General features: G+C 37.9%; 1 protein-coding gene across 12 annotated transcripts in view; it reads right to left on the bottom strand.

Annotated features, from left to right (window-relative positions):
- Nucleotides 1-27,718, bottom strand: part of Tenm3 (teneurin transmembrane protein 3) — a 2,726,621-nt gene that overhangs the window by 982,190 nt on the left and 1,716,713 nt on the right. For all 12 annotated transcript variants that reach the window (XM_063275416.1, XM_039094506.2, XM_039094513.2 and 9 more), the window contains one exon: nucleotides 20,131-20,293. The gene's annotated coding sequence lies outside the window, so the exon portion shown is untranslated. The remainder of the gene's footprint in view (nucleotides 1-20,130; nucleotides 20,294-27,718) is intronic.

Below are 27,718 nucleotides of genomic sequence, written 5' to 3'. Positions count from 1 at the left end.
AGACTATAACTCTAAATTTCAAAGATGACTACTTAAAGCATGTACACCCCAAAATAGTTTGTGTTATTGTTATGTATTGTTATTTTGTTATAAATAATTAATCCACTGTTGCATCTAATTCCATAGTAGGATTGTCTGTGTCATGAAGTCAAAAGTATGTAAAGGCCTTTTAGAGATGAGTTGGTCCTTCCATGATGCCTGTCCACTATCCGGAATCTCTCCCTGATTTACATTGTGTCTTTTAAAAGAACTATCAGGTCAGTTTAAATGTGTTAATGTGAAATTGTTGCTTTTTGGCGATGAAATACATGATGAATGAAATCTCAATTTGAATTTTCCACTTGAAAAAAAAAATCTTCCTTTAAGAAGAGTAGAATGTTAGGATACAGTCGGGTCAAGTCAGGGTCATTGACTACATGTAACCAATAAATCAGTCATATGAAACTTATTCATTTATATTCTTCAGTAGGGCAAAATCATTGTAGGCACCAAATACTGACACTACAGAAAGTCATATCTAAATGCTCTGTAGCAGTTCTGCCAACATATATGCCCACATGATCTCTGTGTTCATGGAAGTTACAACTTAATGAAAACTCAAATTGATGTTCCCAAATTAAATTCTTAGAATGGACAGTAACTTGACTCTTTTTCCTTATAAATTTGACTCTGGTTTGGAATTAGCTTGACTCAGTGCTAAAAGAGATACTCATCATGTAAGACAGGATTGTCCAACTTTTTTTGTGTTATGAATTACAAATATTTTAGAATTTGTCGTGCAAATAGAGTCTGTAGTAGTTCTTTAAATTCTGAAGATAAAACAAAAAGCAAATGCACACACATACATGATAAATGTGGCTAGATTCCATCAAGACTGGATTTGGATATGTGTAAATTGGATCACCATCTAATTTTTACATGTCACAAAGTATGATTTTTGTTTTGATCCCCCACCCCAATCTTATAAAAACTATTTTGAAAATTCTTAGCTCAAGAACCATAGAAAAGCTGACAATTGGGCAGATGTGGCCTGAGTCATTAAAGCAAAATTCATAGTTCCATACCAATTATGAACACCTCATCTTTCATAATCATAAGCTTGCTAAGAAATGAGCAAAACATGAACCCTAAAGGTTTAGCCACTCTTTCATAGTGTTGTGCTCCCTGATATTTGAATACAAGTAGTTTTAGATTTACTTTTTATTATTTTTCTTTGTGTGTGTGTGTAGTGTGTGTGTGTGTGTGTGTGTGTGTATTGAAGTTTCACTTATTTATTTTAATTATGTACGTGTATCTGTGTGGGTATGTACACATGAGTGTAAGTGGCCATGGAGGGAGAACATATTTTATCACCCTGGAGCTGAGGTTCTAGTGGATTTTGACCTATCTAGCATTGAGTGATAGGAACTGAACTCAGGTCCTCTGGAAGAGCAGCGAGTGTTCTTTATCTATGAGCCATTTCTCCAGCTCCAGCCAGCAGTTTTCTGATGAATACATACATGCATACATACATACATAGATACATTCATACATACATACATACATTCATTCATACATACATACATACATACATACATACATACATACATACATACATACATACTTCCATACATACATACCAAAGTAGCCCAAAACTTTGCTCATTTTCCATGTGCACCTTTCTACCATTACTGCAGCCAAGTGGGCACTGACTGTGGATGTTTATGATGAAGTAAATATCCAGATACTTTTGTGGAAGTGTCCTGTCACTTCTGATGTTGTAGAAAAGACAGACTTTTGTTAGTTCTTGCTTCTCACCCAAAAGTTGGGGAGCTGGAATTCAGCTCAGGTTAAATTCTTAGCACTGTCATTAGTTGGGCCTAAACTTAAGTTGACTTTTTTGCCTAAGGCAAAACAGTCATCCCAAATCAACTGCCATTTTAATGGAGTCTTCAAACCATGGCATACTCCATTCACACTGACCTTTTCTATCTGAGCGGATGATGCATTAAACATCAATACTCCCAGAAGCAGCTTGGAGTATGGAGGAGAGGAATCAGGGAAATTCCAGGTGACATTTAAATAAATACATGTATGCTTCAAATAGTTGTATTCCTCATGCGATCATGTAAGTCTATGTTATAGTGCTGTTACATGCTTGGCACTGAGGTATAAGCTGTCCAGTCTATAGACTTTAGTTCATACTAAGCACCTAGATTAAATGCATATGGCCTTTCAGCTCCCTTGGGATATTTCAGGAGGTATTTTTGGGTGATTCCTTAATCTTCTTTTAGTGTGAGAGCTATGCTTTATTGTGAAGTATGATAGTGAAGAGAGGGAGTTGTGTGTTCTTCCAATGTGCTGGTCATGAAGAATTGCTTATGGGAACTTATCCTGTGAGGCTTGCTTGAAAACTGGCCCCTGCAACTTGACAATGAAAAAAATATATTATTCTGAAGAATCATTCTTCCATTTTTACTGAAAACAGTTGTTTTCTAACATAATATAATCTGATTATGTTTTCTCTCCCTTTACTCCTTTCATTTCTTCCCCACCTCTCCTCCTGTCCAGACCCAGTCCCTTTCTGTCTTCCATTAGAAGAAAAAATATGTTTCTAAAGGAATGATAATAAAATATAATAAGATAAAACAAAAATGAATGCACTGGATTTGGACAAAACAAAGAGAAGAAAGGACCTCAAAAGAATGCACAAGATACAGAGAACCATCCATTCATGCACACATATGCACACACACACACACACACACACACACACACACACACACACACAAGAACCCCATAGTCTTTAACTGTAAGTCATAATATATGTCAAAGACCCAGTGCAGACCCATATAGGCTCTGTGCATGCTTCCTGAGTCTCTTTGAATTCATACATGCTTTGATCTTGTTGATGTAGATCCCCCCTTTTTTCCTTGATATCCTCAGTTTCTCCTGGTTCTTAAACTTTTTCTCCCTCCTCTTCCTTGGGATTTCATGAGCCCTGACTATCCTATTTCAGGCAGATCATTCCAAGGTATTCTGTTCTTTGCATAATGTCTGTCTGTGGGTCTCTGTTCCTATCTGTTGAAAGGATTAAGCTGAAGAACCATTTTATTGAAATACTATTTAAGAGGGGAGATAAGTTATATCTCAAATGCTACATATATGTTGGACAGGTAGATACATGTTTTAACTTTTAAGCCTTGCATGCCAGGACATGTGCTAGACATTTAAAACTAGTCTCCAATCTTCCTCAAAACCTGGATACACATTGTATGTTATCTAGTGCATAGTAGTGCATAGTATCTAGGTATACTTGACAGGAAACAGTTAGCAAGGAGCAGAAAACATATAGTAAACTTTACGTAGACTTTCTGAAAGTCAACTGTGAGGTGTAAAACAAAATGATTATAATGTGGTTGTTAAAAATGCATTCACTTTAGATGTGGTCTTAGAATTACATATACATTTTACATGAATACATTTCATAGAGTGTGGATGATAGAAGAATAAATGTTATTTTTAAATCAACCTTCCAAATGGCCATTTTTTCCCTAGTATATCCATTATTAATGATATGGGTCAGAAGATAAAAGTTATTTCCCCACCTTATTTAATAGCAAACTGTGGCCCACAAATGACCTGTGTTTATCTTGTGCACAGACAGGAAATGACCCAACTAATCTTTCCAGAACAATTCACGTGCTTGTTGGATTTCACTCCTAAATGTCACTACTCAATGTTGTTATTTACTTTATTTGGCAGGTATGAGACATGCTTTATCTCCCCTGTATGAACACACTTTGATTTTATTTTCTCCATCAATACCCATGACAATGATAATATACTCTATGGCTTATAATGATGAGATTTTTTTTCAGTCAGTTTAGCGTAATTGATAACAAAAATAAAAAGATCAATAAAATAGTGAACCATAGCCTTGTCTGAGCAAATGATAATTTAGTGATATTTAAAGTAATTTAATTAAAGCATGAACTAAATTAACTATGAATGATAATTTACAAAACAATCTTGTCAAAAATCACTTTTAGTGTTTATATGTAGATAACAGATAGAATTAGATCTCTCTCTTCTCTCTCTCCGTGTGTGTGTGTGTGTGTGTGTGTGTGTGTGTGTGTGTGTGTGTATGTACATATATGGAAGGAAAAAAGACATGTATGATCACATTGGTTAAAGCTTAGGGAGACAATAAAACACCAGGCTAAGTCTCACCCACATGATTCTCAAAAGGGAAGGAGGGCAGGAAACCCAGGAAGCACATCATAAAAGAACAGCTAGGTGACCGAAATTGCTAACTTTCACTTATCCAGCTTCTTGGGTGGGATGAAGAATGCCTACCTCCTCCCTCAAAGTCATAAAGTGACTTCTGGAGGATATCAATGACAGTTTTTAGGTCATACATTCAACCACCATAATCATAATGGATCTAACTTAGGAAACATTAAAGTACAAGTAATATATACTTACAAAGGTATGAAATTAATTCTGTGTTAAGAGTGTGGAATTATCCAATTGTGGTCTATTAAATTCAACATAGATGTACCTAAGTGACTAGATTAATAAAATAAAGGGAATTAGGGAGAATACTTAGACATTTTATTAGCTATTTAAAAACAATAGAAGAGTGACTTACAAGCACCTTATTTTAGGGAAAATAATCATGGCACAGTTAACCACTAAATGATGTCTAATCTTAATTTGGGGATTCTCCTCCTTTGACCCAGCAATTAATTACAATGCGTTGGGATTTCGTTTAATTTTTTTTCTTCTTGAGGTGGAGAGATTATTTTACTGCCATTTAGTTTTACTCTATTATAGTCAGAGACTGTAGTCCACAAATATCTATATCCTGGAATTGGGTAAAAAGTTGTTTTGTCAAAATTATGAATAGTTCTGTATTTTTTTTTCCTGGAGTAAGAAAGAGATGTATGTTTTCTGTTGGTCAGATGGAGGTCAAAAGTTTTGAGACCATTAGCCTCAGAGTTATTCCAGTCTGTGTAATGTTGGTAAGGGGACCCTGAGCCAACCCCTAGCCATTCAGGCTTTTGTATCCTCATGAGTAAGAAGAATATCCCATCCAGTTAAACTCTGCAAGGATACCCTAGAAGTGACAAGTATTGATTATCTATCAATTTCTCCTTATACTGTCTTTCCCAGCAACTATATATACATTTGTATATATACACCCACAAACATATATGTATATACTACATATGTATACATTTACGAACACATATACATGCAATGCATACATTTATATATACATACATGTATACATATCATATATTACCTATATATGTATATACATGTACATACATACACACAAATCTATTGACTAGAGGTATCCTATTTCAGGCTGTTCAGATCCTTGCTGTAGTCACTTTTATTTTTTAAAAGATGCATTCACTTTATGTGTATGTTTGTTTTGTTTGCATACATATTTGTGTACCATGTGTGCTTAATGCTTTCTGATGGTCAGAAGAGGGCATCAGACTCCCCCGAACTGATGTCGTGGATGATTGTGAGACTCCATTTGGGTGCTGGGAATGGAACGTGAGTCCTTTGCTAGAGCAGCGAGTCATGCCCACCCCAAGCCATGTTTCCAGCCCCCTTTTAAACTTTCCATGAGAATTTTTCAGACCTGCTCTTCACTGTCATTTGGCTTCGTCCAATTGCATTTCTGTCCATTTAATTATTATAGTCCACAAGGTTGTTATTTGCTGAAAAGTCCCTCAATTATCATCTCTGTCAATGGATGCTTTCCAGGTGTCATTGGTAGCGAACTTTCCTTTGGTTTTACATTGACCAGTTGTTTCTGGCTTATTGTGGTATTTTCAAAATATTTTAAAGTTTTATTTTAAAAGTAGTCTTTTTTACATACAGTTGAACATTATCTTTTGTCTTAGTTTGGAAGTCTTTGGATCCAAACCCAAAAATTCATTTTCAGTATTGCGGTGTGCTGGATTTGATGCCACTCTACAGTGACTAGACTATCGAATATTACACATTACTTAATTTTCCATTTTAACTGGGTTTGTCAACTTATTTTCATCAATTTTCTTCTTTCCACTCACAATCTGCCTCAGCCCCCGCCCGATTTTAAATGTCAAACTATATTTTGAAGTTTTAAGCAAAGGAATTTCTGTCAAGGAAGGAAGATAAATCATTTAAACATTTTTTGGAAGTTATAAAAGATTTGTTAAGCAATACAGGGAGTTGGTATTGATTTTTTAATGTGTTTTCTAAAACAGACACTTGAAGGTAATACGCAGCCAGTTTTGTTTGTAATACTTCTAGAAAGAAAAATATTCCTTCTAGAGAGAAATTCCAGAGGATGGAATAATAAAAGGAAAGAGAACTTCATTGAATTAAAAATCTGTGGAGTGAGATTTAAGTCGTGGCTTTTCTTATGAGACCTGTGCCTTTCTGATCTGACTACAGGAAAGCAGTCCAGTATTTACCAGCCTACTCTGAACTCAAAGTTGAGTCTATAAAATCCATAATGACCCTTTTATTTATTAATCTATTCTGCTCCGTATAGTGCAGTTAGCCAGCATGCACATCGCTTTAACATAGATCAGAAAGTTCATTAGTGCAGGCTTTTTGGAAAACTCAACCACCTTCCGTCCTTCCAATCACTTGGCTTCATGTCTGATAAATACCTTTGGGCTAAGAAACAAAAATATTCCCTGACCGAATGACGTATGTCTGTGAACCCCCTCTCCCTGTTTACTGGCGACTGCCATTTTTCAAATCAAATACACGTAAAAAGTTAATGCTGACGTGTTAAAGCTTCTGGTTTAATGAGCAAAGAAGTCTTGTTTCCCTGTAGTTCAAAGATGCACAGAAACTTTAAACCTTCCACATATCACGGAGCCACCCATCCCTCATCCAATACAGGTCCCCGAAGGAAGGCGCACACTGGGAGGCAGAAGAATGCGACTGAACCTCACACTGCCTTTCCACTTGCTTCTGTCTATTGTTTCGTGTTCCTCGGGACACTTGAGAAGTGGGTTGGGGGGGAGCAGTAGTAAAAATTGGTAGCAAGCTGTCAGGGGTGCAGTTTGTCTTTGTACCACAGACAAAAGGCAGGCTGTCATAATAAACAGCATTTATTCCCTTCACATTTGTGGCTTAGGGCTGGAGAAGGGGAGGTGTCACTGCCTGTAATTGTAGAACACATAAATAATAATAGTAGCTTGCAAATCATTGATCAAAGTAAACAGAAGGAGCTGGCAGTGATGAAGGCCAGAAAGTAGAGGCTTCCAGCACAAGGTAATTTACTACCCCTTTAAAAAATATGTTCTTTACCCTAGCAGTAAACGTTGAATGATTTCATTTGCCTCTTCAGCTGCAGGTAAGGAAGATGAAACTTCTAAATCACTGGGCATATGAATTATTTGGGGCCTGTGAGTATGTTCTGGTCATTTTTCATTGAAGAGGTAGTTTATAAATGAATAGCCATTGTTTTTACTAATCGGATATAAGTAGGAACTTTTCTTGTGGACTCTAAACATCATTGTGCTAAGCACATCAGCTTGTTGAAGCTCATAGCAGTGCATGGATGAGGTCATTCAGATTAGCTTTCTCAGAGAGCGAAATTGGTTTTAGGATCTGGGAACAATTCTTAGTGTCTATCACACCTATATAATGTGACCTCAGAAGAGCTATGGCACCTTGTACCCGCGAGAATGCAGACATGAATCCTACCCTCTCTTTTGGACTCCCTTCAAGCACAAATATGACACAATGCTCAAATTGAGTCCACCGTCATCAGCAACACCATGGGCAGCCCCTTCTAGCTCGCAGCCCACAGACACTCCATGGAAGAATTCCCCCAGGATGATGGAGCTTGAGACACTGTCCCTGTGTTATTACAGAGTGGAGAGGTTTCTCATTTACTGCTAGTGAAAAGTGTCTATTGTGGCTTCTAATAAAAACCTGTGAAGCCACATGGGTGCAAAGTAATTTTTTTTCAACTCTTCAGGAAACGGGTGGCAATGCTAAGTTCACTGTTAGAGCTCTGGGTGTGAAGTATTCACCCTATCCGTGATGGCAGCTTTACATCCGCTCTGTAACCTATTCTTACAAGCCACATAATTGGGACTAGATTTCACACGGAGGCAAGGTTTCTATTTTATTGGCTGCATATGATTGTTCTAAAGACAACTTTAGAACACTTTATAAATTTTATAAATTACACATGCATCGCACGTGAGCATTATCAATCTCTGGTTGTACTTTGCTGGGTTGCGGAACGATGACAAGACACCCAGCTTGAAAAGAAGGGTCTAGGCGGCCCTGTGCCTGATCACAGAAGGGAGAACACCTCGACTTCTCCCGTAAACACGCTTTAGCCGTCAGTAGTCAGGCTGCAAACTCTGCTGGTTGTTGTCCCTAACATTTGCTTTTGTGCAACAGTTTTGACAGTTGCACAGCTCCCAGCAAACTGCCACCGGAGTTTGTTCTGCTTCAGTGCCACTTGACTGTCACAGCCTGTCACGAGGCAGAAAGGCTCTAAAATCCTAACCCCAGCCGACAGGGTTTAATCATTCTTATTACTATTGTTGCCTTCACTGGCCACCTTGATGCACACAGGGTACAATTTCACCCTCCCAGCATACCTGCTACATAAGCTTCGGTTGCTCCATTTTCTAAAAAGAGATGTGATAATAAGCTCTGTTGTTTCGGTGAGAAAAGACTTCAGAAGATGTATTCAACAATTTATGAAATGATTCTTATTGGAATCATTCTGGTATAAATGGGAGCACAATGAAACGGGTCTCCCTTCCTCTATAAGCTGCAGTTGCTTTTTTTCCGCTATCTGTACTCCTGGGCAGAAGAGGAGGTGACATTTCCTTTGTTTCACAGGAAGAGAGCACGCTATCTCTTGATTAGGGAATACATGCATGCAGGACCTGGTGTCTGCAGCCGCCCAGTGTCCATAGCTTTATGTCCATGTACCTGCATTTCTCGCCCCATTTCTTGATCAGTGGCCAATTCTGGCATAGAGGCTCTCTAACGATATTTAGAGCTTTCTACGTCATCACAAATCTCCAAGAAAGGAATTTAGCTTCCATGATTAGACTGTGTTTTCCTTTTAACAATCAGAGCAGCAATCAGGGGTGATATTTCCCAAGACCAAGAAAGACCCATGGGAAGTGCTATAAATAGTGCTAGCATCGAGCCCAGGAAGATCCACCAAGGCATGATTGGCCATTTGTCTTTTCAGGTAATTGCTTGTCTTCACATCTGTACACCAGGCATGGGAAAGGCAGGAGAAAAACATCACTGTGGGTAAAGCCTGGAATTCTGGGTTCTGAGGCCATAGCCAAAGACATGTGGTATCTCCTGAAATCCACCTTAGAGTTCGAAATTGCTTGTTTTGGGCCAAATGAGGCATACTAGCATTTAATTTAATGAATTGATTTCCGAATAGTCACTTCAACTTTTGTTTAGATTCAAACCATCCTAGCACAGTGAGCACAGTCCCGTTTCTAAGCAGATGACTCAAACTCCTTAGTTCATCAAGGATGTGGTTGACTTATGATTACAAGAATCTGAATTATTTTCCCAGAACATATTACACCAAGAAAATAATTTCTTCATTTTAATTTTCTAGTAAAAATGTTTAAAAGGACTGTATAAGAAGTCTTTATACCATTTTTGAAAAGTTCCTAAAAGTCACAATGAATGTGACAATTTGTAATTTTAAGGTACAAGATAGGAAACATTTTTCCTCCCCTTTAATTATTCTTAGAATACAGGCAGTACACAAAACCTTGTGCTTGGATATGTGGATGACTGAAGAGGGATCTACTTCTAATTGATGGTCCCTTTAGCAATAGAACTCCCAAGCTACTGGTATCTAGAATGTTAAGTAAAGAAACCAGGAAGAACTCACTGGCAGGAAGTAGACAGCATTGTGCTTTACAGTTGATTTTCTAAAACCAACAAACATGACAAGTTAACAATATGCAGGGCCAAGGGGACCTTGATCCCACAGAGTAGCCAACACTAGTATAATTTTCTCAGGTTGTATGTTGTATTGATCAAAGGTGATTATGAAAAAAATCGAATGGGAATCATATACATAAATTGCTCTTGGACCCTCAGGGACACTTGAGAATGTCCAGTTCTGCAGTGAGAACTGTGGTTGTGGCCATGTGAATCTGGCAACACGATCTCCAAGAATATAAACCTATTGATGTCTACTCGCCTTCCTGTCAGTGACTATGACTCATCCACACCAGATTGATAATCATATTCATGTAAGTAGGACAACATCCCAATCACCTTTCCTATGTGATCACCCTTGCTGTTGGAGTGTCTTTCCTTTGCCTTTTGAAGGGTCATCTATTTTTGGTAGACATATTCCTCCATGTTTCTCATTTAGGAAACATCTTCATCTTCCAACCTAATGCTTTCTCTCTATTGGAGCATCCAATTCACATATTGTGTACTGTCCTTAAAAAATATACTTTATACTTGTTCCAACTCGAGTATAGCTTTATTATCTCATTTGTCATTGGGACCTAGAACACAGATCCAGTGAGTAGAAAGCCTTATTAAATGTGATATAATTGCTCATCATTATTCTTCCCTGTTGCTGAGACAGACACTTCCAACTCTCTTTTTGTGTCCTATGCCAGGATGATAATTGGTCTTTATATCAGACTGGATTTTTGTGATCAGTAATCTGATTTAGACCCTAAAGTATAACTTGAATATCTACCAATAAATACTGTATTTATTACAAACAGTATTTTTAAGTTGTGCTTGGGATGCCATGATCCTAAAAACTTAGGAGACTATGTCAGATAAATATTCATGGTCCTAAGAACTTTGGAGACTACGTCAGATAAATATTTTACAAGTCCAAGATTTGTCTGGACTATAAAGTGAGGTCAAAGCCAATTTGGACGTTTTAGTGAGACTCCATGCAAAATAAAATGTAAAATAAAGAGGGATGGTCATATAGCTCCATATAGATCACTCGCTTACTGTATGTGAGGTCATAGTTTAGATCTCCAATACTACAAATGAGATAAATGAGTAAACAGTTTTTTTTTTCTCCCAAGGAGCACACTTCTCAAACGCATGTGCTTGATTCTTCAGATTGCTTTGCTATCTAATGAACTTCCAACTTCTATTAACTGGAGATCAATCTCTAGTGTTGCCTGCAGGCTGAGAAATCCCAGCCCATCGTTTTGATGTACACACAGTTACTCAGAGCCTCCTTTGTATGTACTGTCCTGTGTTGGTCTGACAAGCTGGGAAGTCTCCAAGCCACCCTGCCATCTGCTTATTCAAAGCAAGAAAACAAACAAACGCACACAAATAATAACCAGCGCCCACAGCATTTCTTCGGAGGGATCTACACCGGTGTGATGACCCACAGTGTCCTTTCAGTTCATCGTCCATGCTGTCGATTGCTGCAGTGGAAGTCAGTCTGAGTAATCTTCAGTCTCAGTATCCGGAAACAGTCCAAGACCTATGCCACCCTGTACAAACGTTTTTATTTACTAAGCTCATATGCATCTCTCCTTCCCTCCCCCCTTCACTTTTGCAACACAACTGTGGGTATTATCCAAAAAGAGCTGGCTGTTAACTAGACAACTAGCCAGATCTACAGCGCTCCATGCGGACTCTGGCTGCCTCATCTCCATCTGCACAGCCTGCTGCCTGCCTGTTTTGAATGATGGAGAGCGGGGATGGGAACCCAGTAGACGAGGGTGCACAGCCCTTGCTCTAGTGAGGGAGACATTTTTCTCTTTTATGCTCTTTGAGTAGTTGATTATAGGGGACCCCGACCAACCTCCCCACTTTGAAAGTCTTTCTGCACCAAGAGCACCTGACCTAGAGTTCCCTGAGCACCAGGTGTAGATCTGATTGCCTTCAGGTGTCTCCGTGCTAATTTGTGCACATGGAGCTTAGTTCTTTCCTGCTTTTGTGCCTGCTTCTCCCACGTGCCCTCCCCCCATGTACTTCAAGACTTGAATATTATTATCTTGTTTCATTAAATAGTATGCTATGCACTAAGCCAATACATACTTTGCAGATGAGCTATAATTATATCCTCTCTCCATCTGACAGGAGGTTTTAGCTAGGAGCACTAGTCCACTGCACTGTGAGTGGCTGCAGGGCAAGGTCTGAACCCACTCCAAGAGATGGACTCTGTCTTGCCATGTGTTTCTCTGCGACTAAGCTATTTTTAGTTGATTGTTTTTCTGCTACGCTTTCTTCCCTCTCCACCTTGGTCACATTAGATGCTGTATTAAAGTAAAACTGATATGCTCTTATATTTCAGAAACCAAGTTAGTGATTTCCAGTGGATTGACTTTTTCATGATGTTGCCTTCAGTTCCATGCTGTCTCTGAAGCAGAGGGTTGGGAAATAAAGGTAGGGCTGCGCCAATAATGATTGTTGGGTCTTTTTCACTAAAATCTAAAAGGCTTATTTTATTTTACATATTTGACTGCTTGCCTGCATGCATGTATGTTCGCCATCTGCATGAAACTGCCCACTGAATCCAGAAGATGGTGTCGGATGGCCTGGAATGGGAGTTGGAAGTGGCCATACTATACAAGAGCACCAAGGGCTTCCACTGCTGACCCAACTCTGCAGCCACCTTGTTAGTGACTCTTACCCAAAAGTGTGAAATGACAGCTCTGTTATGTGTGACAAAACACATCAGCTTCCCTATTTTGCTTTTGATTGACACTTGCATTTCACTTTGAATCCAACAAGGCATTTCAAGAACTTCTATTATGAATGTCCTTGTGGGAAGTTGCAGATGGTGTCCTTTCTGATATACTGTTTTGGTGCAGAGAATCCCATTTGGTGGTCATCCCGAGACACTATCAAACAACTGAGTACATAAGAAAGAAATTAGGAGTGGGGGTTGAGGAAGATTTTCAAAATAGCAAATTTGACAAAGACCGAAGTAATAATCTATAAAATGACATTACGAAGAGATAGGTGACAGTTCAGATGCTAGATGACGATGACATGTAGTCTTACTGACTAGAAGGCAGAAGGCTCATGTCTATGCTCCCAATTTAGACACTGGCTGTCTTGTCTTCTTTTCTGTGTCCTTAACATATGTGTCGGGCTTTTCTTCCCTTGCCACTTAGCGATCAGGACGGAGGTAGCCCATCAATACCCCCAATACACATACGGCATGCCTGGTCTAGAATAAATCCCCGGTGAGGGAGGGGGCTGCTTACAGCTGTTATCTATGATCCCACAATCATGGGGTCTTTTCTGTAGGGGCGACAATTAGTTCAGGACATGATAAAGCCACTGCTTCTGTGTCACACTGCAGGACTTCCTTTCTGTCATAGTGCTTGTAAAGATAGGCAACTGGTTGTGCAGCTAAAGGAAGATGCTTAACCAAAGCCCAGAGTGGATGCTCTCAGAATGAACAATGACAGACACTCAACAGTCCTAGACTGAATGGGTTGACTATCTCTGCTAAGAGTTTCATAGCTGATAATTTGGATTCTATTTCTTTGAACATAGCAGGGATTATATTTATATAAGAGATAATGGAAGACACAACTATTAATCCAGTTGAATAAAATAATAATTCTGGGCTAGATTAGCAGGCATATTGGAGGGAATGAGTGTGTTTCTACAGCCTTTTAAAATTACCTCATCTATTATTATTTGATCTCTATATTAAGCAACCTCTATTACTTGTATGTACAAGAGGGATCAAATTTGATGATTAAGCACATTAACTTAAAAGAGACAGCCCTGAAATTCTGGTGTAGCATGACATTCACCTTGCAACAGCCACAAAGGAAGCTGAACTTGTTAATACATCAACCATCCTAAATGTATACAATATTGGTAATAAAGGCTCAAAAATACAATAACTTTAAAAAGAAAATCTTCTTTTGAAACACTGCTTGCCACAGTGCTCTGCGGATGAAAAGGAGAGACCTTTTTATTATAGTCACAGACTCTCCCTCAAACACTTTTCTTTTGAGTGGGCAGAAATGAATTTTTCCCTTATTAAAAAAAGGTGCCATTTCAAACAATGTATTTTCCTGTGATAAGAGATCTGTTTTAATGTCTTTACAAAAGGAGATCTTCAGAATGGCATGTAGCGGGGGAAGCATAAGATTTAACAAATCACATCATTCCAAAAGGGCCCAAAGTCCTGTAATCGACTCCACCCCTTGTCAAGTTTTCTCAGGGATGTGTATTTTTTCCTCAAGATTTATGTTAGATTTATTAGTTAGTTAATTCTGCTTCATGAAGCAAAACAGTCCAAAGGGAATCATTTTAATTTTTTCCAAAGTTAGTAACCATCGTCATTTCTGATCTGAAAAATCAATGCGTCTTTTCACTAGGGACCAAATAATCAATTATTAAGTTACCTTTACTATATATTCTTGTTCTGCTCTCTCACACAGGTAAATGCTAATGTTGGGGATCCTATACAGAGTAGGCATTCTCTAATTTAGAGTTTAAGAAATATGCTTAATAGATATTTTTAATTTAGCCAGCTTATTCGCAGGATATTTTAGAATTATTTTGCAATGTTCTAGATTGAAATTGTGGCATAATAATTTTATCATGGTATAAGCAATGACATCTGGCTCTTGGCCTCTTGTCTAACAATATACTAGACAAGAATTATTACTCCATAATTTACACCCTGTCATGTCTTATTGCTTAATTAAAGCACAACCTTCCTCTTCATGACAAGCAATTGGACTGTTAACGTTATAGATGATTATCCAACCTAACATATTTTATTTTTACAGCCTCCTCTTTGCATGTACATAGGATGCTCCATCTCGGGTACATCTACCTCTGAAAACATGAAAAATCTGTTTCCTTAGTTACCTTCTGGCTACTGTACAAACTGCCACTAGCAAAATTGTGGAGGAAATATGTGTTAGGAATTTGTAATTTCGACACAAAAATAGTAGCCTGATATCTCAAAGCAAAGAATATGTGTTGGCAAATTGAGAGTTTAACGTTTTTATTATCAACCAAATTAACAGGAGGTAAAGTACATACCTGCATGGATTTGTAAAATGAATGTAAATAAATAAAGGCATAGATCACACATGTGAAAACTTGAAAAGTCTACTGAGGATCTCAAAATAAATAAGTAAGTGAGGGGCTAGAGAGAAAACTCTGGACTTTAGAGCAAGTGCTACCATTGCAGAGAGTCAGAGATAGGCTCCCAGCATCCACATCAGGTCCCAAACAACTGCCTATGAACTGTAGGTCCACAGGATACCCTTTTCTGGCTTCCATGAGCATACTCTCCAGCACCACCACTATACACAAGGCACACAAGTAAATGCACACCCATGCAAAAGGATAAAAGAAAATCTTTAAAAAAGAATAAGTAGGTGATAGCATTTACCCAGCATTTTGCTTTCAATACTTTTTGTTTGTTTGCTTTTTCTATCGGTAGGGATTTGAACCCAGAACTTTCTCATGGTGGAAAATCTCAGAGTGATCAGTCTCTGAGAAATGACTTGGACATTTTATCTGTATCTATTTTAGTATACTATAGCATTCAAACTTACTGAGCTTCCTTAAATTCATCTTTGAATTTAATAATAATTTAATTCATGCTTAAAAATCTTGAGGGACACAGGGAAGAGGGATCAGCATTTAAGGTGTTGGCAATCGTGAGCTCAGGTCCCTCAGCATCCATGTAAGAGCTGGGCACAGCAGCACAGTCGTGGAGAGAGTCTGCTGAGGGGACATCTATAACTTCACAGATGCGCATGTCCACGTGTGCAAGGGCACTCACACACTTTTAAAACTATACTCAATGTGATACTAAACTTATCATGTTTGCCCATTTTAATAAGAACAATCCTTCGGGAAGATGGATGAGGGGAAGAGATCAGCAAGGAATTTCTGATTTTGCTGTACAACAGAACGAAGCACCATAAGAATCGGGCACTAAACCATCAACCAGAGTACACATGGAGGGACCCACGGTCCAGCTGCATATGTAGCAGAAGATGACCTTATCTGGCATCAGTGGGAGGGGAGATCCTTTGTCCTGTGGGGGCTTGGCCTCCCAGTGTAGGGGAATGCTAGGGCAGTGAGGCAGGAGTCGGTGGGTGGGTGTTGGAGCACCCTCATAAAGCAGGGAGGAGGGGGATAGGATATGAGGTTTGTAGAGGGGAACCAGTACTGGGGACAACATTTGAAATGTAAATAAATAAAATAACCAATAGGAAAAAGAATCAAAATAGTTTGATTTTAGAGGAGCATTGATGAAAGAAAGCCACAGTGTGAGTCTGGACATGACTTTGGACATATATCTTGTTTTGTTTGCCTTAAGTTTCCAACTGAACACTTAATAGGTCAAAATGGGCTTATGACATCATGTTCCTAAGAGTCTTCTCTATGTACCTTCTTCATGTAAAAATAGAAAATATATTATTATTTCTTTCTCAACCATCTTAGTCCAAAGTGCTGTCAGCTGTCACTTGGATAATCAATCACCTAGCAAGCGTTCCTTTCTGCCTTTCTCACTCTGTTATAGCCTCAGTGTAACAACAAGGGGTGTCCTTTAAGAGAAGAAAAGGGACCAGCAAGAGAATAAAAGCAAGAATGCAGGACAGCGGGCCTGGAAAGTAAGAGCAAATATGATGGTATATGTGTGCTCAAAAGTCACAACGAAACACATACCTGCATATGTCAACAAAATATACCTCAGATCATATTTGTCTTCAAATTATTCACTTCTCAAAATGTCATTTAGAAACATCACTTCTACAGAGAATAGGAACTATGGCAGTGGTGTGTGATAATTGGACTGGTTTCCTCTTACTTTCCTGCTCATGCTAAAGAGATTTACATGTGCTATCCCCCCCCCCCCCGCCCCCGGCTAGGAACAGAACTCTTCCATAGATTGTCACCAGGTTCCTCCCTTAACCTCATTTAAATATTTCCTCTAATGTCATTTTCTTAACAAGAACATTTTTATATCTATGAAGTACCTGTGACCATGTTCTCTGTTTCAGTTTTTCAGTGGTGCTTACAAGTATATTCCACCTGAACATGGACACACACACAGACACTCACGCATGCACACACACACACACACACACACACACACACACTGTGTTTTGATTTGTTCTTATAAGAGGGGTAACCCACAATGCCTAGAAAGTCATTTTCTTTTACAATTTAGCTCAATTATTATTGAAAATCCTCACTAATATTTGTTTGGAAATAAAAGATGACGAACAGATGTTTAAGGGGATATACATTTCTGTGCAAAAGTTAAGTAATTAAAATTAGTATCTGTATTGGAGAAAAGGAACTTGTGAGTATATCTGTGTTGTTCTCCTAACCGTGAAAATCATTTCTCAAGTTAAAATGATAAAAGCAGGCAATAACACAAAAAAGTTATTAAAGTGCATTTTTGCTTTTCCCTATATATGTTTTCTTTAAAATCTAACAAACATTTAAAAACAAAAACCACACAATTTAAAAAAAATGTACAACCAAGTATTCAACCCAGAGATCAAACAGCAATGGTATGTTAACATGTGCAGCTGCTCATATAAAGGAGCACAGGAACTCTAAATGAAACTGTAGGATACCTAAAAATTACCAGAGCACCAAGCACGGGGGAATGTTCTATTTTGAAAATGACAGACAGTCACTGATGTTTCATTGTTGTGTGTGTGTGTGTGTGTGTGTGTGTGTGTGGTGTGTATGTGTGTGTATGTGTGTGTATGTGTGTATATGTGTGTGTGTGGTGTGTATGTGTGTGTATGTGTGTGTATGTGTGTATGTGTGTATATGTGTGTGTGGTGTGTATGTGTGTGTATGTGTGTATGTGTGTGTATGTGTGTGTGTATGTGTGTATGTGTGTATGTGTGTGTATGTGTGTATGTGTGTGTATGTGTGTATGTGTGTATGTGTGTGTATGTGTGTGCATGTGTGTATGTGTGTGTATGTGTGTATGTGTGTATGTGTGTGTGTGTGTGTATGTGTGTGTATGTGTGTATGTGTGTATGTGTGTGTATGTGTGTGCATGTGTGTATGTGTGTGTATGTGTGTATGTGTGTATGTGTGTGTGTATGTGTGTGTATGTGTGTGTGTTTGTGTGTGTGTGTGTGTGTATGTGTGTGTGTGTATACAGGAGCTTAGTTCATGTTCACTGTGTGAGTGTAACGTAATGCAGCTACTGGGAACTTGGACGCGGTGGTCCATGTTCAAGATAGACGAGAGTAAGAGCTGATTTTATTAGCTTGAGTGATAGGCTATTACGTTAATGGTTTCATTTGGAGCAAGGTGGCCCCTGCTCATCATAGTGCTGACTGCTTCATTTGGTAATGACTTATAGCCTTCTGTCAGACGTCAGCACTATAATTATCCAGCACATAGGAAGAAAAGGGTAATACCCTTGAAGTATTTTATATACTTTTATCTTGGGGTATTATCAACATGGTGTTGTGAAATGTACTTCAAGTTTTCTGTCAGCTAAATTTAAAAAATAATGAATTCAGATAGGATTATCTACTAACATTAGGAACATGTGGCCACTTTTTCCTAGTAATAAATGTTTCTATGAATGTGAGAGTTGTGGCCCTCGTTGTGAAAGCACCTCTTCATAACTATTGAACTCACAGGCTCCTGGGGGAGTTGAGTCATTTCCAGTATACTTTCACAGAGAACCTCTTCAAGCATCACACCTTACCTAGAATAAAATCTGAGGTGGATGGATGTTACGGACACACAATTACAGAATAGGAAAGTAAACGCTAACCTTTGGGGGCATAGGTCTCTTGGTCAGTTAGACCAGTATAATTTTTTACTATAATCAATGCTAAATTATGTATGCCTCATGCAGTTGGATGTATTATATCTGGATACATTTAGCCACTAATTTTTGAAACATCTTCCAGAAAAGCAACCAGTCTAATGATAAAGGCGGCTTATAATTTTTATGTCTTTTGTTGATATGGCCTCAGTTTTTACTCCATTTCTGATTTTTCTCACAGGTAACTATGATTTTTGATAAAGAGGTAGTTATTTTATGGTGGTATTTTAAGTGAGGCTCCAGGTTTTTCTTGGAAGACCAGGTTAGGTAAAGTGCTGTGGGACAGAAAAAGAGAGATATAATGGAGGCACATGGTCTTCTAATGACTGTGGAAACTTCAAATTCTAGAACAATTCCTTCTATTCTTGTGCCTCGTTGACTGCAGCTCCCCGAGTTCCATGAATCAGCTCCTATCTCTTTCTGTGGAGTTTTTGTCTAGTGTTAATGGGTATTTAGGTTTTGTCATGTTTTGATGTCTCTAAACTTAAACTGCTGTCTCTAATGTCTACGTATTTCCTTATTTTGCTAGTTTTCACACTAATATTCATTTCATGATAGCAGTTTATGTTTAGTTATTCCTTAATATAGTATCTCCCTCTTTTCTTTTAAAATTTTTATGCAATAAGGGTCAAGTCCTATTTATATTTTTGAGTAATAAATATATTTCAGTAATATGATATAAAGGTAATATGATTTAAAAATAAGTTAATGTCTTAGAGTCTAACATAGTTTAATATATCCTCACCTAAAGCAAATAGACCTAATCTATGAGTTTTACTTCAGATTATTAAACTACTAGATTATGCCAAATGATTTATTAGATTTCAGGCAAGTAGGAGTCTTAATATATCCATCCATTCATTTTAGTATAATCTGTGGCTAAAACTGGGGGTTAGGTTATTTACAAATAGGTAAATTCTGAAAACTAAATTCTAGGACTAAGATTGGATTTGATTTCAAACAATCTCCTCGTAGCATATGCACTGGTTGCTATGCAACACAATTTAATATCAACAAATGATGCCAAGTGATTTTTTTTTTACATACTGTGATTGGTTTGCAAGTCTTGCTGCATGGAACATGTAAGGCGAATGCGATTATTCAAATTTAAATGGTTATGTTAAAATGTTAATTTTTATAATTAAAAAAAAAGCAAGCCTGCAACACAAAACCTACATCTTAAAACTGAAGAAAAGAGCTCCCTTCTGTGTTTGTAAATGTGCAATGGCCTGGAAAGACCTTCTCCACCCTCTGGGAAAGCATAGAACATATCGAGTAACTTTTTATGCTGGTCTACTCACCTAGCTTCTCTGATGAGTTGGCTCAGGAAAGTCTATGTAGAGGCAGAGCTCAATTAGTGTAATTTATGTATCCTTGGACGTCAATCATTCCTGTTGAGAGGTGGGACTCACAGGCTCTCAGTGCATTAATTAAGAGCCCATCTCAGCAGAGCCATCTTTCTACCTAAGGACCAAAAGGAAAGTTTTAATTAGATTTTTAAAAGCAAGTATGTCATATATGAAAGCAAGTGTAGTTCTCTGGTTGGCATGAGAGGCAACAACGGGAAGGGAATATTCCAAACAATGCAAAGGGCACCGGTTCTCAATCATCCGTGACATTATGAGAAAGAAGGGGAGAATCCATCCAAAGCACGGGTTTCTACCTTGGACAGTCACTTCATGGAAACCACGAAAGTTTCGACTCTGTTGTTTCCTTGCCAACATCATTATTGGACCCCTGCCTCATTATTGATGCAGAGCTGATGCTGATCAAGTGCAATTATGATGTGGAGGGCAGACTCTGTTTTCCTCTGATGACTGGCTTTTGTTCCAGGCTAGCATTGCATGGAGTATGCAATGGACAGTACAATGCAAGTTCAGCAAAAGGGAGTGAGGGACCTTGCAAACATCAATTTCATTGGTCCAGTGATGGAGCGAGTGTGCCTTTGCTGGCTAACCTAAAAGTGCAGGGACTCGGGAGAGGGGAAACAGAGCTGGGCTCACTGTTGTCAGCTGCTTGAGAGGGTCTGTTCTCCTGGAATGGCTGTGCGAGGCCATCAAACATACTCCTTAGGGCTCACTTGGGAAATAATAGATACATTATTGATTAAAATATTTATAAATTCAGGGAGGGAAAACAAATTTTAAAAGCTCGTTCAGATTCTAGAAGGGAAAGCTTACGTGCTAATAGCTATTAACCCTTCCCCCACCATAATGAAAAGGGGGGATCACAATGCATTCTCTGGAAAGCAAAAACAAAGGAGTTTGCTGACTTCTAAGAACAAGCAAATTGTGGAAACCAAAGGAGGTAACAGTAGAAACCTGGCAAGATGCCTCAAGTAATAATATGTAAGTTCTGAAACATAAACACTCCAAAAAATAAATAAACACCAGAAAAAACCAGAAATGTAAAAAGCAAACCTAAAAGACTTTCTGCTTTGGGGAATGGTGATATATACACCTGGTCACACTGAGCTCAAAATAATTATGTGACAGCATGGAGGTTTTCTATCAAACACAACTAGTGCAATAGAGGGATGTTACAGAAGTCAAAGAAAGCTCAAAGGACCAGACTGGATGTTGCTGGTGCCTATTGCTGCCTGTGTCTTCTACTTTATATTTTTAAGGGAATGTGTTTAGGAAAGGTGTTGCTGTGTACACTGTCAATTTGCTATGTGCATCTGGATGACAGGATACAATGGAAGCCACACTACAAAGACACTTTGTCAAAAGAGTAAGGCCAAAAACTCTAACTTCTCAGCTGTGCTAATGTTCATAAAGATATTTTATAATCCATCCTCAGCGTCTTCCTCCTCACACATTCTCCCAGCTATTGTGCCCCATTTACTGTGCATAGAATGTTTATTACACAATTCGGATGGTAGCATTCCCCAGACACGAGTTGGCAATTGTGCAGGTTATACCAGCCTTGTGTGCATGATTAATTTACATAATATGCCATCCTACATTGGAAGAGCATGATTGTGCCTTCTGACGCATGGTTTTATTTCCGTGTAAGACAAAGGATATTAGAAAGCCAAGCTATCTCTTGGACATCTTGTGTTGAAGGATTTCCAAATGATAATATTTAAAAAAAAAAGGCATTGCCCTTGGTCGTTTGGTTTGATTTGTTGACCTTACAATTTTTTCCCAAGCAATATCTAAATTATCTTTGTGACTGATTGAATAAAGAACAGTTTAACAAATATTTATCTTATTTTTAAAAGAAATCTGGTACCAGCTCCTTTCTTGCCCTAAAACACTTAAGGTTAGCCTTGTAGACCTAGGTTATTTCCAGTGACACTGGACATGGCTGATCCTGTGTACCCCTCAGCAATTCACATGTTCCATATTCTGGAGTAGGGTCTCAGCAGAAGGAGTATGGGTCATAGCAGGATATATCTCTCTAGATCTCTATAAATCTATAACTATACTATATATATCTATCTCTATTTATATCTATATCACTATAGCCAAAATGTAGGAATTTGTTTCTTTTTAATAAGAACCCACTTTTAAGTTTCAGAGTTAAAAAGAAACCTTCTTTTCTGAATGGCAATGTCTTATATACGTATACACATCTGGTCTTCCTGAGTTTTCTTTCTTTGTTTTGCTTGGGTTTTGAGATAGAATCTCATGTAAACCAGGCTGGCCTCCAATTCCTCATCATTCAGCTTCAGTCTCCTAAGTACTGAGATTGCAGGCATTAGTCACCTTGACAATGGTCTTATCCAAGCCTTTGGAACGTTCCATTAAAGTAGAGATGCAGGTTGGATCATACGTGGGGCAATCGAAGCATATGAAGTTTTGTGGATGACTCTGAAATTGATCACCATAGTGGTGAGACATTTTAAGGAAGACCCTGTTTGAAGAGGGGTGAGCAGGGGAAAACCAGAGCTCACCATTGCCCTATACTTAGTATACACCATAGGAATCTGCATCATTTCTTAAAGACGATCCTAAGTAGAGCACAGCAGGTTGGTATGGTTTTCAGTGTGGTTGAGCATATACAGGTACACACAGTTGTGTGGCTTTGGAAAATCAAAAAAAAAATGATGGTTTTCATCCATTAGACAAGCACTTATTTCGAACTCTTACCTTATTTCATTCCCTAGAATTATTCAGGATACTATTTATTAATTTACCACATGTTCTATGCTCATGGGTCTCATATCCAAAGGCGAGCTCTAATGAAGCTGTAGGTAAAATGACCCAGTTCTATGCCACCTTATCACTAGTGATTAAGTGGGGAAGAACAGAATCACCATCTGACCTCCTTAGTTTTCCAGGGTAATTACATTGGAAGGAAGAGAAATTCATCATTAGAATGTCTTGTGAGCAAAAGGAAAAAAACACTCCAGACAGAAATTAAGTTAGAATGTTGGGGTTAAAAACATATGCTATTCTCAACAATGAAAGAGTTGGGGGATCACCATCTCTGACTTCAAGCAGCATTACAGAGCAATAGTGATAAAAAACTGTATGGTATTGGTACAGAGGCAGGCAGCTAGATCAGTGAACCCACACACCTATGGCCACTTGATCTTTGATGAAGGAGCTAAAACCATCCAGTGGGAAAAAAAGATAGCATTTTCAAGAAATGGTGCTGGTTCAACTGGACGTCAGCAAGTAGAAGAATGCAAAAGAACAGAAAAGAAAACCCCCAAAACAACAAAAAAACCCAACAAAACAAAACAAACAAATATAAAACCCCACATGCAGTTTAGACACCAGAAACTGTAAGTTGCAAGAGCTTTTAAACACCCAAAACAGCAACGATGAATTGATTTTGTGTTAGATTGGTAATAGTGACATTTTTGTTGGAAACTTCATTTCCATTGATGTGATCCTGTGCAACAAACACAGAAGCAGACACGAAATCCAGTAAAGGCAAGGAAAGCCTTAACCTACCACCTCTAAGATACTGGTTCTCAACACTCACGATGCTGTGACTGTTTAACACAATTCCTCACGTTGAGGTGACCTCTCCCCCCAACCATAAAATTACTTCTTTGGTACTTCATATCTGTAAGTTTGCTAATTCTATGAATCATAATGTGAATATCTGCTATGCAGGACGGTCTTAGGTGACTCCTAAGAAAGAGTCATTTGACACACACACCCCACCCCCGCCAAGGGATCATAACCCACAGGTTGAGAACTGTCATAGGCCAATAGGGTTGCAGACTTCTGTAGATTTAGTGCTTTATACTTTGTATACTTATATAGATTTCTTTTTTCCTAGGCTCTATAGGAAAGATGTTTGGGTGGGTTATCAGTCTTTTATCTTTGACATTTTATTATTTAGTTTTAATGCTGGAATATTTTATTGTACATGGGCCTGGAGGTTTTCTGCCTTCATGTGTTTATAAGACAGAATAATAAATAAATGATGATTTAGCATGGTGTTAATGTCAGGATCGTAGTGAGTTTCATATTTTTAAAAACTTTTCCCAATTCTGACAGAAGCAAAGCAATTGGTTTCTTGTGACTTTCATGACATTTAAATTATTAGAGGGAGAAAAATTCTTATGTTTTACAGACACAGGGTGGTGTAAGTGTTGTCAAGTGATACTTACTTGTATTGTGGTGCAAGTGCCATGTTGCTCTGCAGGGATTACTTTATCTCTTAATAATAATGAGGAAAGCACACAAATCATGGGTTCTCTTTAGGACACATTCTTGTGTAAATATCTAATTACAATACCAACTCGTAGTATTTGTAGTTGTCATGAGTGCAACCACCACATTATCGGTACACTTTGACCATGAAGTGAAAGAATAGCAGGAAAATTCATATTTATTTAAGAAAATATGACTGTTTATGTAATAAGCATTTCACACCTCCCTGTAATTGTATGTATGCATATTATGATATGTTCTCTCTGTGTGTTAATTGCAACTTTATCCATTTAAATGACTTCCTTCAAAGGATAGAAGGTGAGAAACGTTTTAATATGCAACAAATATTCAATATTTCAAACAATCTTGTAAATGTCATGACATTTGAAATGATTTGCCTTTATGGGGCCATTTCTTTGAAGTTCTTGGAGAAACTCTTCATAAGAAACTTTAATAGGTTTTTTTTTTTAGTTATTCTTGGATGCTTTCCCACACTCTCTCATCAGCGATGGTACACATCTCTGACTCTTTTATTTTCATTTATCAAAGACATATATTCTTTTCATCAAAACCCCTTCATGGCTTAAGACTTTGTTCAACCAGTACTATTTTGATGTAAAATATGACTCTCTTTGATAAGGTATTTTGTAATCAATATCAGATGAACAACAAATATCTGATTATATATATCCACAGATACTCATATCTTCATATAAATTTAATCCTTATGGTGGTTAATCTCAACTGTTAACTTGATGAGATGTAGAATCACCAGGGAGATAGCCATGTGAGCATACTTTTGGGGAATTACTTTATTAGTTTAATTGAGGTAGGGATGACCCAGTTATGTGGGTGGGACCATTCCCAGGGTCTGGACTCTTGGGTGGATAAAAAAAGATAATGCTAGCAATCAGAGACATTCATTTCTCAACTACCTACCTTTGAACACAATGTAACCATCTTCCTCAAGCTCTTCCTGACATGATGGATGTATTATATTCTGGACTGTGATCACAATAAACCTTTTCTCCACTGACTTACCTTTTTGCGGGGTCAGGACATTTTATCATAGCAATGAGAAGAACAACTAATGCAATATCAAACAAGAAAATATTGAATGTTTTTCATTGTTAGGATTAAGGGTAGCTAACAAGTGGTCATGGTAGGGAGAAGGCACACAGGTGACCTGACCAATCGACACTTCCATTGCTTCAGTGAACTTTATTGTCTGCCTTTCCCAACAGTAAGCACCATGTTGTATTCAGAGAGTAGGAGAAGGTGCAAACTCAGGAGGAGGAACCTGCCCTCATTAAGCTTTCATTTACTAGCTAGATCTAGAGAGCTTTAAGTCTAAGACTTCATGATATTTTTACCTAGTCTGTTTCCATAGTTACCCATTTTAATGGCATCCCAATATTATTCTCTGTTCAGGGATGCTCATTTTTCTAAAACATTAGAATATATATATTTTATTGAAGTCTGATTTGCCATATAAGATGAGTGAAAAAGCAATTCTAAATTACTCCTAGGCATTCAGTTTAAAGAGAAAATTTCAAAGATACATTTATGGCTTAATAATTAAATCTGGGTGAACGTGCCCGCTGGGAACTTCTACAATAATGAAACAGAATGGCAGGTTTCAAACCACAAACAAAGGACGTTTTCTTTCAAAGATTTGAGTCACAGCATATTAGTATTTAATTGATTTTGCATTTTTAAATACATAATGTCAGAATTCATTGGTAAGAAGTTTTGAATAATTATTCAAGTATAACCTGAGAAGCGGTGAATAAGAATCAAGTTCTCAACATTACTCTTAAGTAAGGGGCTCTAAATCCCTAAAATATTAAATTCTAATTTCCTTGACCCCAAATCTGAAGGTTTCTCCTTTTCCAACACTCTAAGCCTTGTATCAATCTGAAGCTGACAAGCTGAGAAGTGTTGTGAACAAGAGTAAAGGACTATCTGGGGAATGTATTAATGTTGGCCAACAGACCTTTCTTATACTTAAGTTTTATTTAAGGAGAAATCATATGAGAGGGAAAGAGTTAGCTTGAGATAAGAACTTGCATTGAGTCTCTTGTAAAATTAAAATTATAAAATTAATTATCATCTGCTTAGTAAAATGGTCATAGAAATTGACACTAATCTACAATCTAATGAGCAACTGGAAATATAGAGATACATAAATTTACCAAGTCTTTCAAAAGTAACCCCCATACTGGATATCGAAATGCTTATGAAAGTAACTCCACTTTAAGGTTGAATTTTACCATAAATCTCTTTCAGATGACTAGATATAATCATATTTATATCTATTTACAATTGCTTCTATTTATCTACATATCTAACTTCAGAAGCCAAGGAAAAATAAGTTTACTTCGCTCTATGGAAACAGCTTCAACTTAAAGAAATTCTTGTGCGATTATTTTAACTCTAAAGGTCTGAGGACAGAAAGGCAACTTCCAGTCTTCACTGGCATTTCAGGCCATATGAAATCACAACCCTTTAGAGTACTCTCAGAACGGTTAGGCAAGTCTAATTTGTATCCATTCTCTTCCCTCATTTCCTTCTCAATAAATAATGGATAAACCAACAATGGGGCTTGCTGACTTTCTAATTCTTCTAATATACAAAAATTATCTGCTGGAAATAAATTAACGTCTATAGAATAGTCTGCAAATGGGTTGAAAGTAATTTGGTGCTCCTTAAGTTGCTGCCGGTGTTCTGTTTTATTTTTGAGCCAATTAATCACCCATTCATCTCCCCGTTCTACGCCCACCCTCTCCCCACTCATCCCCACCTCTCAATAATCCCTTCCACACCATGTAGCTGGAGCGCCCTTCCATTCTTTTCTGACTCTCTTATCTTGATTTGCTATCCAACTTCCCACTAATTAGAACACGGTGACAAGGCAATGGTAGAAATGCAAATATCATGCAAATCTCTAGTGGGACGCTGCTCTGAAAGCAAGCACAATAGATGATTATGTAAAGTTGGTTGGTATCTCTACTGATTACAGTCCTATCTGATTTACGAAGAGAATATTTGGGATAAACAGAATTTCAAACTCAGTGTTACTTGGCCATGTAAGCGCCATGGCAGGTTTTCCTTTTGTGTTTGCTCCTGTAACAGTAACAGGAACAGCATGGGAAATAAAATAAAGGAAATCTGAATTAAGTTATTAAGATGTCTCCAAACACCAGCCAGAGCGTGCTCTTTGCACTGGGTGACTGCAGCACACTGGTTTTCTTCAGAGATCGTAGCT

Source organism: Rattus norvegicus, chromosome 16 (genome assembly GCF_036323735.1).
Source record: "Rattus norvegicus strain BN/NHsdMcwi chromosome 16, GRCr8, whole genome shotgun sequence".
Lineage (NCBI taxonomy): Eukaryota > Metazoa > Chordata > Mammalia > Rodentia > Muridae > Rattus > Rattus norvegicus.
Note: the sequence above shows the minus strand (reverse complement) of the source record. Positions and strands in the feature narration are given on the sequence as shown.